Here is a 13,506-nt window from a genome sequence, read left to right on the forward strand (position 1 = left end):
TCTGTCTGATCCCATCTGCACAAGCCTCAATTTTTAAATCATTTTATTAAAGTATAAAAAGAAACAATATTCCATACAACTGTTGTTTTATAAAATGACAAACAATAAAGAACAAGGATAAAAAAAACCCCTGTCTTCTCTCCCCCTTCACAAATACCCCCTCCACTATCGGGAAACTGAACAAGCCAAATTACTACAGAATGCTACATAGAAGATTCATGCTAACAGAATACCTCAGTCACATACACGCACAGAATACAAATGCCAAATACATAATAGCTGACCAAAAATGATAAACATATATTAATACAAAACCACAAGATGCCACACCAAAGAAATAGAAAGAGATGCATTTCCTCCTATACCGTGCAAAATATAAAGATCACACATGCAAGGGATGGTGTTAGGGGAATGCAACTAGGACAACTGCCCACCCCCTGGCCAGAGAAAGCCCTAAGCCTGCTAGTAGGGGGCTTTGTAGGTCCCCTCCCAAATTTCTTCCCTGGGTCCCAGCAATGTCTAATGCCAGCTCTGGTAGGATACACATTTCAAATCTGATATATTCTAATCACAACATAGAAAATATATTGTTTTCTACCTTTTCTTGTCTGATCATTTTATTTTTCAAATCATGTTGGTCCCAGGCTCTGTTTTTTTTTTTTTTTGTTTCCCTCTGTCTTCTCTTAACTCACTTGCCAGGATCTCCTGCACATTTGACATTTTCTTCTTTCTCCGTGCTTACCATCCATGTTCCGTCTCTGTGTACCTAACTTTCCCCATGTTCTGCATCTCCCTTCTCTGTGTCCTCAATATTTCCCCATCCAGCATCTCCCTTGTGTTCATGTCCCCATATTCATCATCACCACTCTGTATCCCTATCCCCTCCCCCTGTGTTCAGCATCACTCCGATGTGTCTCTGTGCCCCCCAAGTCCAGCATCTCCCTTTGTGTACGTGCAGGACGTCAGAGACGAGTCAGACTGAGAAAGAAGAAAACAAACTAACGAAGGACGACGGCTTCGGCTGGCGGGGGTTGAGGTCCCCCACCAGCAAAGGTAGGCGATAGCAGGTTGGCGGCTGGAGGGGGGGTTGTGAGGGCCGTCGGTAGGGGGGTCCAGGGCCAAATCTACGGGGACCCTGGCCCCCGTGGCCCCATTACAGATACGCCTCTGGTCTTATCCGTCTTCAGCCGTCTCGTTTCCAAACTGAAGAGCCCTAACTTCTTTAGTGTTTCCTCATATGAGAGGAGTTCCATCCCCTTTATCATTTTGGTCACTCTTCTTTGAGCTTGGACATGGGGGAAGCCACTGCTTGCTCTGGGAATGGTAGCATGGAATGTTGCTACTATTTGGGATTCAGCCAATTACTTGACACCTGGATTGGCCACTGCTGGAAGCAGGATACTTGGCTAGGTGGACCATTGGTCTGCCCTAATATGACTATTCCTATGTTCTTATGCTGTCTTTCCTCCCCAAAACTGGCCTGGACTGAGCAGGATGTTAGGAAGAGGGATACAAAAGGGATAAAATCCCTAGATAAATGGTTTGTCTCGGGGACAATTTCTCCAAGAGGGTTAGTTTTGCCCATACGATGATAGGAATGAACCTCACTCCTAATTGTGAATGGAGGTTCATGATAGTTTTGTCCGTTCTGATTGAACAGGAAGGCCTGAAAGTGAAGGAGGAAAAACAACTTGGTTATTAAAAAGGGAAGATGATTTCCACTTTGCTTGCTAACTTTGCATTTCAGATGATTTCCTGTAACAAACATCCACTGTGAAAATGGGACCTCTGGAGTCCCTGATGTTCAGCAGCAGCTCCTCAGCTCTCTGCTCATGTTTGCTGCTGTGTATTGTTTAATATTTTATTTTTCTGTGAGGCACTCTTTTACTGCCTAACAGAAACAGTGCTCAGAGCTCACTGATGTATTCTTTCTGAACTTAAGCCAGCATCAACAGACAGGTTAACCTGAGGCTCTCAGATGGTGTTTCTTCTGACCTCAACAGTGATCATGCTGTTTTTTTTTGGTGATAAAAGCTCATGAAAAAATATCAGAAAATAAATGGAGCTTCAGTTTCACTTTGCAGTAACGAAAGTGATACTGGGCTTGAAGGACCTTTGGTCTGTTCCAGTATGCAAACGCTTATGTTCTTATGCCTGAGCACTGACAGTCCTCTCCTGCACCTTTGAACTCTGGTGCCACCAGCTTTCATTTATGCAAGTACCCCCTCCCCCCTGTTCTCTGTCCCCTCCCAGCTTACCAGTCAGTGCAGTGATGGAACACTGGTGTGTGGCCCCCAGCCCAGGACCCTCTGGACAAAGCTGGTGCAAGAGTGGTGGGTGCCCTAGGCAAACTTTCAGCCTTACATCTGCTACCCCCCACCTCCTTTCAGGACTCTAGCCTACCCTCCCCCCAAGACTGATAATTAGAAACAATCGTGGACATCACACAAACATCCTATGAAAAGCAGGCTAAAATAGGTGTTGATAGTTCTTTGAGTTTGTAAATGACCAAATGTCAATGAGGTAAATTTGAAGATTGGCAAATTAAATCCTGGTAATAGCAAAGACATGACACAGTATCACAAATATGCATATTAAAGCAGCACAGTAGAATATTTGAATAACAGAAATGATGTCAGCAGAATACAAATCAAACACCTTAATAAGCAACACGTTATGTTATGATGCTACTCACATCCCATGCCCAGTCTACTGGATTGGCAGAAATGTTGTACATAAGATACAAATTTGATTCTCAGACCCAGTTTACACTCCCCCAAGCCTGCATAATTGTGTGGCTGTCAGAAACAACTGTTTTGCTTTGACTACAACTGCTCCTTGCTGTTCCCAAAAGGCTGCTGCCCTAGGTGGTCACCTAGTCTTGCCTAGTGGTTGGGTCAGCCCTGTTTCTGGTACCCTTCATTCACAGCAGGGCCGCTGAGAGACTGGGCCAGGCCCGGGGCAAGGCTGCCCCTGGGTCGTCGCCGCCGCCGCTCCCCCCCCCCCCCCCCGAGATCGCCGCAGCCACTGCTTCCCCAAGGTCACTGCTGCTGCTCCCCCCTCCACCCCCCCTGAGGTCGTCGCCGCACCCCTCTCCGTCTGCCACCGGGCCGGGCCCCCTGCATTGACATCGCAGTCTCACCTCCGTGAAAGCAGCGCTGCAGGCAGCAGAACGCCTCCCTTCGGCCCTCCGTCCCTCCTTGTGTCCCGCCCTCGCGGACGTTACATCAGATGAGGGCGGGATTGCGGTGCCGGGCCCCCTTTGGAGGCCCGGGCCTGGGGAACTTTGTACCCCCCCCCCCCCCCCGCCCAGTGGTGTGCTGGTAAACGTTTAACAACAGGTTCTTTCCCCGGTCCATCTCTGTGCCCCCCCCCCCCCAAATTGCAGAGCTGGCTATAGCCGGGGAGTGAGCCTGGGGGGGGGGGGCAATGCATTACTCCAGGGAAAAAAAATTAAAATGATCCTAGGTTCCAATCTAATTCATGTTTAAAGTGCAATAAAATGCCATAAATAAGTAAATAAATACAAACTTTTAATGTTGAGCACCTGATTCTCAAAGTGGACATATTCCAAACACTATAATGAAAATAAAATTATTTTTTTCTACCTTTGTTGTCTGGTGACTTTGTTTTTCTGGTCATGCTGGCCCAGTATCAGATTCTGCTGCTATCTGTCCTCTGAACTCCGTTTCCAGGGCTTCCTTTCCATTTATTTCTTTATTTTCCACCTTTCTTCTTCATTTCTTGCCCTACATCCGTAAGTAAAAGCTGGGTCCTCCGCAGACTTGACTGTCCAGTGGATCCAGCTTCTGCCTCTTTTCTTCATCCATGTGCAGTTTTTTTCTCCTCTCCTCCTATTCCCTCCCCTCCATCCATGTCCAGCATTTCCTCTCTCTCCCTTCCCTCTCCTCCATCCATGTCCAGCAACCCTTCTCTCCCCCATGCCCTCCCCTCCATCCACCCACCCATGTCCAGCAACCCTCCTCTCCCCCTGCCCTCCCCTCCATCCACCCACCCATGTCCAGCAACCCTCCTCTCCTCTCCCCTCCATCCACCCATGTCCAGCAACTCTCCATGCTCCAGCCTTCCCTCGCATGGTTCTGCCCTCTTCTGATGTATTTCCTGTTTCCGCGAGGGCGGAACAATGCGAAGGAAGGCTGGAGCCAAGCCGAGCCTGCTGCTTTCAATGCCAGCGCTGCAACTCGAGGAAAAATACAATATTTAAAGGCAGGGCAGCGGCAGGAAGGAAACGAGGGCTATCGGGGAGCTGAGGGCAGACAGGAGATGATGGATGACCTGCGGAGCGGGGGAGCCTGCAGCTCGTGGGGTGGGGGGAGAGAGAGGCAAGCCGGCTCGCAACAACCGGCTCGCAAGATGCCAATAAATTTAACAACCGGCTCCAGCACACCACTGCCCCTGCCCCTCCCCTCCCCTCGTCGGCTATGATTCACAGGCCCTGAATTCAGCCATTAGATGTCATCATTGTATGTTAAGTATGACTGTCTCCTTCTCCTCAGGAGACTTAACCAAGGTATCTATGGCTCACGAGCAGGGGCTTAAACCCAGGACCCTCTTTGGGGCTAGGCATAGTACCACAAGGCTGGACCCAAAATAGTTTTTAACCGAAATAGCTACAGAGCTGTAATACAAAGCATCTTCCTATGAAATGTGTACATTGTAAAATACCATTATGACATCTCCCACCCCCTTCAAGAGGCACTCCAGTCCTATTAATTCAAAGACCACAGTTGGCTGAAATGCTTGCTCAGAGTGCACAGCATTAAAACACAGAACAAGTACACGTTACACTGAAACAGTCAAAGGTAGAGGCAAAAACCAACACACAAATGGCCAGATTCTATATATGGCACTTAAAAAACATTTCCGCTTAAGCATATTCTATAAGTGGCGCTCAGATTTAGGCGCAGTATACAGAATACACTTTGTCGATATCCTAGTGCCTAAAACTACACGTATCCATTTACACCAGACGAAACGTGGAGTAAATCCCGGAGCATAGGTTTAGGCGCAGAAGGCCATATTCTATAACAACGCGTGTTTCTACGCCCATAGCCATGCCCCTTTTTACCTGCATGCATTAAAATGTAGGCAAAGTTCATTACAGAATATGCTTAGAGAGTTGTGTACGAAAATTCTAATTATTGTCAATTGATCCTATATGGAATCTGGGAGAAAGTGCAAGCAGAATGTAGAGTTGGAGATCAATCACACGAAACAGCAGTATGGTAATGATCTCTTTAGCAAAACGTATTCACTCGATGTAAAAGGAGCCTCACACAGCCACGTTCAGCTGACGTCTGAATCGAAAGCAAATATTAATATCCACAATATAAATAAAACTATAGAACGTGAAACTCTCATGAAGTTTGTATGTAGAAAGAGGCTTTATATATGCATGTGTGCCTAAATGCCTAAAATTTCTCTTTGAAATTGAGGCATTTAGATAGTCTGAACAGGTTGAAGTAAAAGTACACATTCATATTCCTATTTTGGGCATTGGAATACAGGTATACATATGCAGTATGGTAATATATATGTTTAATTTAGAGGTATTATATTTAGAGATGCACAATTATTTATGAATTTCATGTTCTGTGGTTTTATTGTAGATATTAATGTTTGTCCCTGATACAGGCATCAGTCGAAATGTGGTCAGGTCAGGCTTCTTTTAAATCAAGTAAATACGCTTCAATAAAGAGATACCTGTAATCAGTATTCAACTGTACATTCTGTTTCCATGTTACATTGAAAGACATTTTTCCTGTGATTGTAGAACTGTTTCCATTATTTATGTTTGTGTTTAATTTAAAACTTGCTATACCATATTTTCTGAAAATACAGGTCAAGGTGGTGTGCAGTACAATCAAAACATATTTAAAAGAATGAAATCAGAACTCCATCAATGCAATAGCGTAGATTGCATTCACACAAAAGAGCAGTCACACTAGATGCTCACTTACTTACAGGGCAGCTGGTCCACGAAAGGGCAGTCTCCTACCTGTAAGAACAATGTTTTAAAAACATTTTCAAGATTGGTTCTTTATGAAGAGGTACATGCAAGGCATTCCAGCATAAAGGAGCAAGTGAGTGAGTGGAGTGGAATGGGTAGACGTGAATCACTTGTTTACTCTTAACAAAAATACTAGACTAGGGGGCACGCAATGAAGTTGCTAAGTAGTAAATTTACAACAACTGGACAAATATTTCTTCACTCAGCGTGTAATTAAACTCTGAAATTTGTTGCCAGAGAATGTGGTAAAAGCAGTTAGCTTAGCAGGGTTTTAAAAAAGGTTTGGATAATTTTCTAAACCAAAAGTCCATAAGCAATTAAGATGGACTTGGAAAAATCCACTGCTTTGTAGGATAAGTAGCATACATTCTGATTTACTGTTCTGGGATCTTGCCAGGTACTTGTGACCTGGACTCCACTGTTGGGCTTGATGAACCTTTGGTCTGTCCCAGTATGGCAACGTTTATGTCCTTAACTAAAAGAAAGCTACCTGGGTGAGAGATGGGAGGTTATGGGTTGAGGTTGGGGGGGTGGGGGTTCATTCACAGTGTTAGTTATTCTGTTTTTCGTATTTTGTTTTATTACAAAAGTCTTGAATAAAACTAAGTAAAAAAAGAAACAAAACAATAGAAACAGAAAGCTGCCTGACATGTAGATTCTAAATGCACCTGAGACAGTGGAGGAAGAATTACATGTTGTTCATGAGCAGAACATAAAGAGTAGCCTGAGACACGGGGAAAAATCAGGCCAGATAAATAAGAAGGAATGCCTTCATGGAGTGCTTGGTGAGTTAAGGTGAGTTTCTTAAATTGCCACACCTCTAGCTCGCTGTTAACAACCTGCCTGTGTATCAAGGAGCAGGAGGCTGTGGTAAGACTGCTACTCTTTTTTTTTTTTTTTTTTTCCAAGCAGTTATCAAGCTGCAATGAGTCACACCCACCCCCTACAGAACATTAAGGAATGGCAGTGGCGTTCCTGGCCTGGATGGCACCCGGGGCGGAGCGCCGATGCCCCCCCCCCCCCCCCGCTAGATGACACCTTCCCTCCCCCCCCCCGGCAAAATGATACCCCCCCCGGTGCACGGCGCTGGGGGGGGGTGCTGCGGTGCGCGCCTGCTCCTCCGCGTTCGCTAAACTTCGTTCGTTCGCTGCAGCTCCTGCCCCGGAACAGCGAACGAATGAAGTTTAGCGAACGGGGAGGAGCAGGCGCGTGCCGCGGCACCCCCCCCCCCCAGCGGCGTGCACCCGGGGCGGACCGTCCCCCCCCCCCCTTGGTATGCCACTGAGGAATGGGTCTCTGTATCTGGGATGCAATATTTTTAACAGGAGGTCTTTATTGAATAATGTGTGAAACACATACAGCATTTTTTTATTGGGATGATACATTTATGACCAGAGAAACAACAATGAATACAGACATATTTCTATGCCCCCCTTTAAACAAGATCACAACACAATAGCATATCACTAAACTGGGAAAGGCAAATGCAGACCTGTACACATTTTTAATTGTATAACTTTAAGTCCCAGGATAAACACCCAAAATGCAAGGAACACCCCCACCCAAACATAGGCTTATGGCAGCAACTCACATTCATGGACTTCTGACTGAGCAGATACAATTTTTTGTTAATTGTAATTTTGTCTTGCCATTTCCTCCTGCTTCTTTTGGGCTTCTGGGCCAGTGGGAACCAGCCTCTACTGGGCAACCCTTCATTCACAACTACTGAGGGTATTTTTGTCTTTTTATAATGGCTATAGAAAAGCCTTTGCACTGACAGTATTTGGCTGTAATCAACAAACTGATTCTCTCTGGACCAGGGGCATAGCCCGACTTCGGCGGGAGGGGGGTCTAGAGCCTGAGGTGAGGGGGCACATTTTGCCCCCCCCCCCCCGGTGCCCCTGACCCCCCCTGCCATTTTTGACCTCCCCGCTGTCACCACCACCTTTGACCCCCCCCAGCTCTTCCTGCCGCTGCCAAACCTCCCCCGCCGTTGGGTACCTTTGCTGGCAGGGGTCCCCAACCCCCGCCAGCTGAAGTCCTCTTCGATGCGGCCGTCAGACTCACAGAAACAGAAGCCTGCCCTTGCAGATCAGCAACACGACCGCGCCGGAGGACTTCGGCTGGCAGGGGTTGGGGACCCCCGCCAGCAAAGGTGCCCGACGGCGGCGGGGGAGGTTTGGAGGTGGGGGGGTCGAAGGGGTTGGCGGCTGGGGGGGCTAGGGCCAAATCTACGGGGGCCCATACCCCGTGGCCCCACGTAGCTACGCCCCTGCTCTGGACCCTAATCTCAGGTCATCATGCACCCTAGTTCCTCCTCCTCAGGACATCTGCAGGCTTGGGGAGTGAACACCAGGTCTGAGAATCAAATCTGTATCTCCTGTACAGCACCTTCCAATCCAGTAGACTGGCCTTGGGATGTGAGTAGCATAGTGCCATAAAAGTGTTGCTTATTAAGGTGTTTCATTTGTATTCTGCTGACATTTATCATATTTATGATGTTCAAATGTTTCTACTGTGCTGTTTTAATATACATATTTCTGATACTGTGTCATTACCTAGATTTAGTTTGCCGATCTCCAAGTTTACCTTACTGATTGTATTTTACATTGACATTTGGATTATTTTACTATTGCTGTACTACAGTGGTTCTCAGCCTTTTTTCTGTTGTGACACACCTGCCAACAAGGTTCATGTATGTGACATGAAGCACTAAAATTCACAGCTGAACAAACACGCCTACATATTTTATTGTTTAACTGTAAGTTTAGTATGAATTTGCCTAGCCCGTATCAAAAAGCTGTATGTAACACATCAGTCCTAGATTTCTTACTTGTCAAGAGCAGTATCTCTAATATGTCTATGGTGAAATGATAATGGCACTTTCCTTTGTGCTCCAAGTGAAAAGCCAGCGGCCAGTTCCTCTTGTACATCCTCAGTTAACGACTCCCAGGGCAAACTGGCAATATAATCTTTTAATTGGTAATAATGGAAAAGATCTGTCAATAACAAAGAATATTGTTGTTGTAAATCTGCAAAGGATTTAATGCGACCTTCCTCCATTAATGCATGCAGTATATAAATCAGCCCTTTTTGTTGCCATCTACGAAATGCTTTGTAGATGGAGCCGGGAGGAAAGGCTGGATTATCACAAATGGCAAGATATGGGGTAGTCTTTGAGGAGAAACGGTGATGACGACAGACCCATCGCCAGACTGCCTTAGTTGTGGGGAAAAATGGAGGAGACTCGCAGTGCGAAGGGCACACTCCCGCCTGCTGCATGCAACAAACAGCTGAAGTGTGTTTTCTGCGCCATAATAAGTTCCAGAAAGGTGGCTGTGAAGTCCTGTGTGCAGCGAAACCAGTCTGTAATGTGCCTCATACCACTCGCTATTGTTAAATTCCACAGGCTTAAGAGTCCTAACCCTCCATATTCCACAGGCATCTGCAAAGTGGATAGCAATAGCCTTGTCCTCCACCCCCTCCATAAAAAATCTTTGCAACAAACAGTTCAGCTTTCTTTCATCTTTATGAGTAAGGTCTAATGGTACAATTTGGAAGACATACAACCAACGTGGAACAAGCAACATGTTGTGCAATGCAATGCGACCCAAGAGTGATAATGGGTACCCCTGCCACATTTGCAATCTGGTACATGTATCAGAAAACAGTTTAGTAACATTAATGGCATACAGCTGTGATAGATCCCGTGGGATATATACCCCTAAATATTTAACAACACCCCCCGCCCATGTTAAAGGAAAGGCACCTTTCCAAAGTAAATCATCCCCTTGTATAACTGGTAGAGCTTGGGATTTCCGAAGGTTCAATTTAAAACCAAAGAAATTACCAAAATGTTATATTATTTCCAACAGCTCAGGGAGTGAACGAGCAGGGTCACCAGTCACCACCAGTAAGTCATCAGGAAATGCTAACGCTTTAACTAGTCCCCCCCCCCCCCCCACCTCCACTTCTGAAACCTCCTTCACCATCTTTAGAGCACACAGCAGGGGCTCCATAGAAAGGACAAATAACAATGGAGAACGTGGACATCCCTGACGCGCGTGCCCCTACCTGTCGGGAAAGAAGCAGCTCTCACCCCATTAAAAAATCCAATGCCTGTACAGCAGCATAAAACCAGCCATGAAATCCCATGAAGCGCAGTGTCCCGAATAAATACTCCCATCCCACTCTGTCAAAAGCTTTTTCAGCATCTAGGCTGATCACGAGGCCTGATGTTTTAGTCTGTTGACAATGTACCATAGCCACCAACAGGCGTCGAACATTAGCAACTGCTTGACAGTGTCTGATAAATCCAACCTGTTCTGCGCCTATTAATCCTGGAAGAAATCTTGCCAGCCTATCCGCTAATACCTTTGCTAGAATCTTAAGATCTACATTTAAGAAGCAAAATAGGGCGATAAGAGTCAGCTTGATCACCCTGTCTGCCCGGCTTAGGTATCAAAGAAATTAAAGCAGAATTAAAGTAAGGTGAAAATTTCCCCTCTTCTATTACTTGATCATAAAATGCGTGTAGTGGTCCCAAAAATGAGGGAGGCAACAACTTATAGAACTACCCTGTAAATCCATCTGGGCCTGGAGCGGAGTGGCAAGCTAATGATTTTATTACACCTTGTAATTCTTGTCCAGTTATAGGAGCATTCAGTTCCTGCAAATCCTGGGGGGGGGGGGGGGGGGGGAGGGGGGGTTAGTTGTGGAAGTCTCACCTGTTCCAAATAATTATTTAATGATGGTTGAATGATAGATTGAGCCGTTTCATATAACTTAGCAAAGTATTGAGTAAAAACTTGCGCTATTTCCTCACTCTTATTGCATACACACCCATGATGGTCTTTAATAGCACTTATCATTCTATGGGACCCCAGGACTTGAGTAGACGCGCTCATACAAAAATAACATCTTACACTGATGCATAATAGGGTCTAACAGTATTGTTCACTGTTTTAAACTTCATAGTTATTAAACAACCCAAGTTGCATTTATAAAGAGATGAAAAAAACACACAAAAAAGTGAGGCTGTAGGTGCAACTTAATATGTAGGCTACTATTAGAGCTACCATTCACGATTGCAGAACTAGTGCCATATTTGAGAGCTATTCCGGTGTCCTGAAGCGGAATATTATTTGAAAACCAAATCCAACCGTGTGCAGCCTCAATTCCTGAAGTGCAATGTTCCTTTAAACAAAAATCAGGGATATCAATATTTTTATGCAGCGTCACGCAATGCAAGTTGATTATCCTTCACAAAAGTTTCAGCTCCCTGCAGAATTCTAAAAACATGCCAACCATCCCTGTTATGGATTTTTCGCTGCGCTGGATATACGAGCATGAATCGCTGTTGAGAATCTGCCAAGGCCTTACAAATAGGGCCAAATAGGCGCCAGCACTCCTGAAGCGCCATTGAGTAGTCTTGAAAGATTTTAATTGGTGTGCCTTCCTAAAACAATTCATTCCGCTTTTGTCTCGAGCCCAGCAGGATTTCCATTTTATGAATAAAGTTATGTACTTTTACTATCGCAGCTCGCGGCCGATTTTCTTGACTCTGCTTACAGCCAAGCCTGTGCGCTCTCTCCAAGCACAAGGGACCCGAATTATCGGAGAGAGCAAATTCCTCTGCCAGCCAACGCTCCAGCACGATGGATAAGTTTTGTTCCAGTAGCGTTTCAGGAAGTCCTATGATCTGGAGATTGGACCCACGAGACCTGTTTTCCAAGTCATCGAGGTGCTGTGCCTGTTCTTTTACTTAAAAAGCAATTGCAGTTGGTTAGCCATGTCTCCTTCTGCGTCCTCCACCACCGACATTCGCTGTTTCAGCTCTCCCGCCTAGTGAGTTGTATCCTCTATCATTGCTTCTAAGCTAGTCATTTGCTCTCAGAGGCGTGTTAATTGCGGTTCTAGCACAGTTTTGACTGCTTTGGTTAATTGGTGCAATTGAGGTAATGTAAAGAGCGGTGGAGCCGCCGCAGGGCTGGACGCCATCTTGGAATCTCCAGCTCCTCTGATTCTGTCCGACTCTTTCTTGGAAGTATTCCCCTGCATCGCTGCATCAGTTCGCATCACAAATAGGTCCATACACTTCATATGTCCGGTTCAGCAAAATATAGTTAGTTTCAAAACTAAAATGAAGCCAGATGCGGCCGGGCAGGCAGAAAGAGAAGGAAGAGCGCCCACATGTCTGCTCTCTTCAACTCATCCCGTGATCTGCCCTGGTGATGGAGTGGAAAAAGAAGCTGCTGATGTTTTTCAGGAGCGAAGCTGTTAAGGCCAGTAGGTGGAATTTGTTTTAGACTGGGTTGTGATTTCAAGCCCCTGCCGCAGCCCTGTGAGAGGGCGAAATACAGCTGTGTCGAGCTTTTAATTGATTAATGATTATAGTGATGAATAAATATGACTTTTTATGAAAGACCGGTGGCAATTTACTTATTTTTTTTCACTCCACGATGGATTTTGTAATCACCTGCCTACATGTTTTCTTGCTACCGGTGATGATGGCTTTCTCCACTGTAGGAAAAAAAAAAGAACACTGGTCTCCTGCAATTGTTTTTCTTTGTTCTTATGTTCTTTGGGGGGCAATGTAATTCTAACCAGGGCAGCCTTTGTATCTAACATATTTTTAGTATTATTAATAAGTCCAAAGTATCAACAAGACTGAACAGATGACGCAGTCCTGCGTTTTGGCGCAGCAAGTGCCTGCCTCAGCAGAGATATTCCAGTCTAATTGACAATGGGAAATTGTTAGCCAGTGAATAACAGTACAGGGATATCAGCTCATAAGTTACACTATAACATAAAGCAGTAACACTGTCAAAATGATGAAACAACTCTTATGCTCTGATACATAAATCTCATTTCTACACGTTGTTGTTTCGAAGTTACTGTTACAGTTTTGTTGTAGTGTGACTTGGGGCCTGGTGCAATTGAACAGTTGGCATCTGGCTAGGACATTAAGCAGGTGTCCAAGCTACTTGGTCAGTTAGTTTTCTGTTATAAAGTTGAATTATCTTTCTGTTTAAATTACAGTATTTGTAATGTGTCACCTATAAAATATAGTTGCATATACAACTTCTGTGTTCTCTTTAATCTTCTTGGAGGCAAGTGTCCTGTCCTATGATATTTATTCCATCTCCTATGGGAAGCTGTGGCCTTCTTTTTAAGGTACTCTTAAACCTGCAAGCAGGGCTGCAGTGGAAGTTTTGTTAGTCCTACTGTTAGTGTGCGAACGAGCCTGGCTAAGTAGCGGTCTCTCGCAGATTGCAAAGGACAGTTTAGGTCCCTCGCGTACATAATAGGAGAAAGTATTGTGCATTCAGTTACTAGGAAATTATGTAGGCAACAGAACCGATCACATAAAATAAAAATAGTAGCCACGAAGCTCGACTCCATCTTCGGTGTATATGCAATGTCTAACTTTGCTCACGCGTCGGCAGTCATGACAACGCACGGCAGCCCTCACG

At 45.3% G+C, this 13,506-nt stretch overlaps 1 protein-coding gene across 1 annotated transcript in view; it reads left to right on the forward strand.

Annotated features, from left to right (window-relative positions):
• The window catches only part of SERTAD1 (SERTA domain containing 1), a 44,221-nt gene that overhangs the window by 11,560 nt on the left and 19,155 nt on the right, over nucleotides 1–13,506 (forward strand). The gene's annotated exons all lie outside the window — the stretch shown is intronic.

Source organism: Microcaecilia unicolor, chromosome 11 (genome assembly GCF_901765095.1).
Source record: "Microcaecilia unicolor chromosome 11, aMicUni1.1, whole genome shotgun sequence".
Taxonomy (NCBI): domain Eukaryota; kingdom Metazoa; phylum Chordata; class Amphibia; order Gymnophiona; family Siphonopidae; genus Microcaecilia; species Microcaecilia unicolor.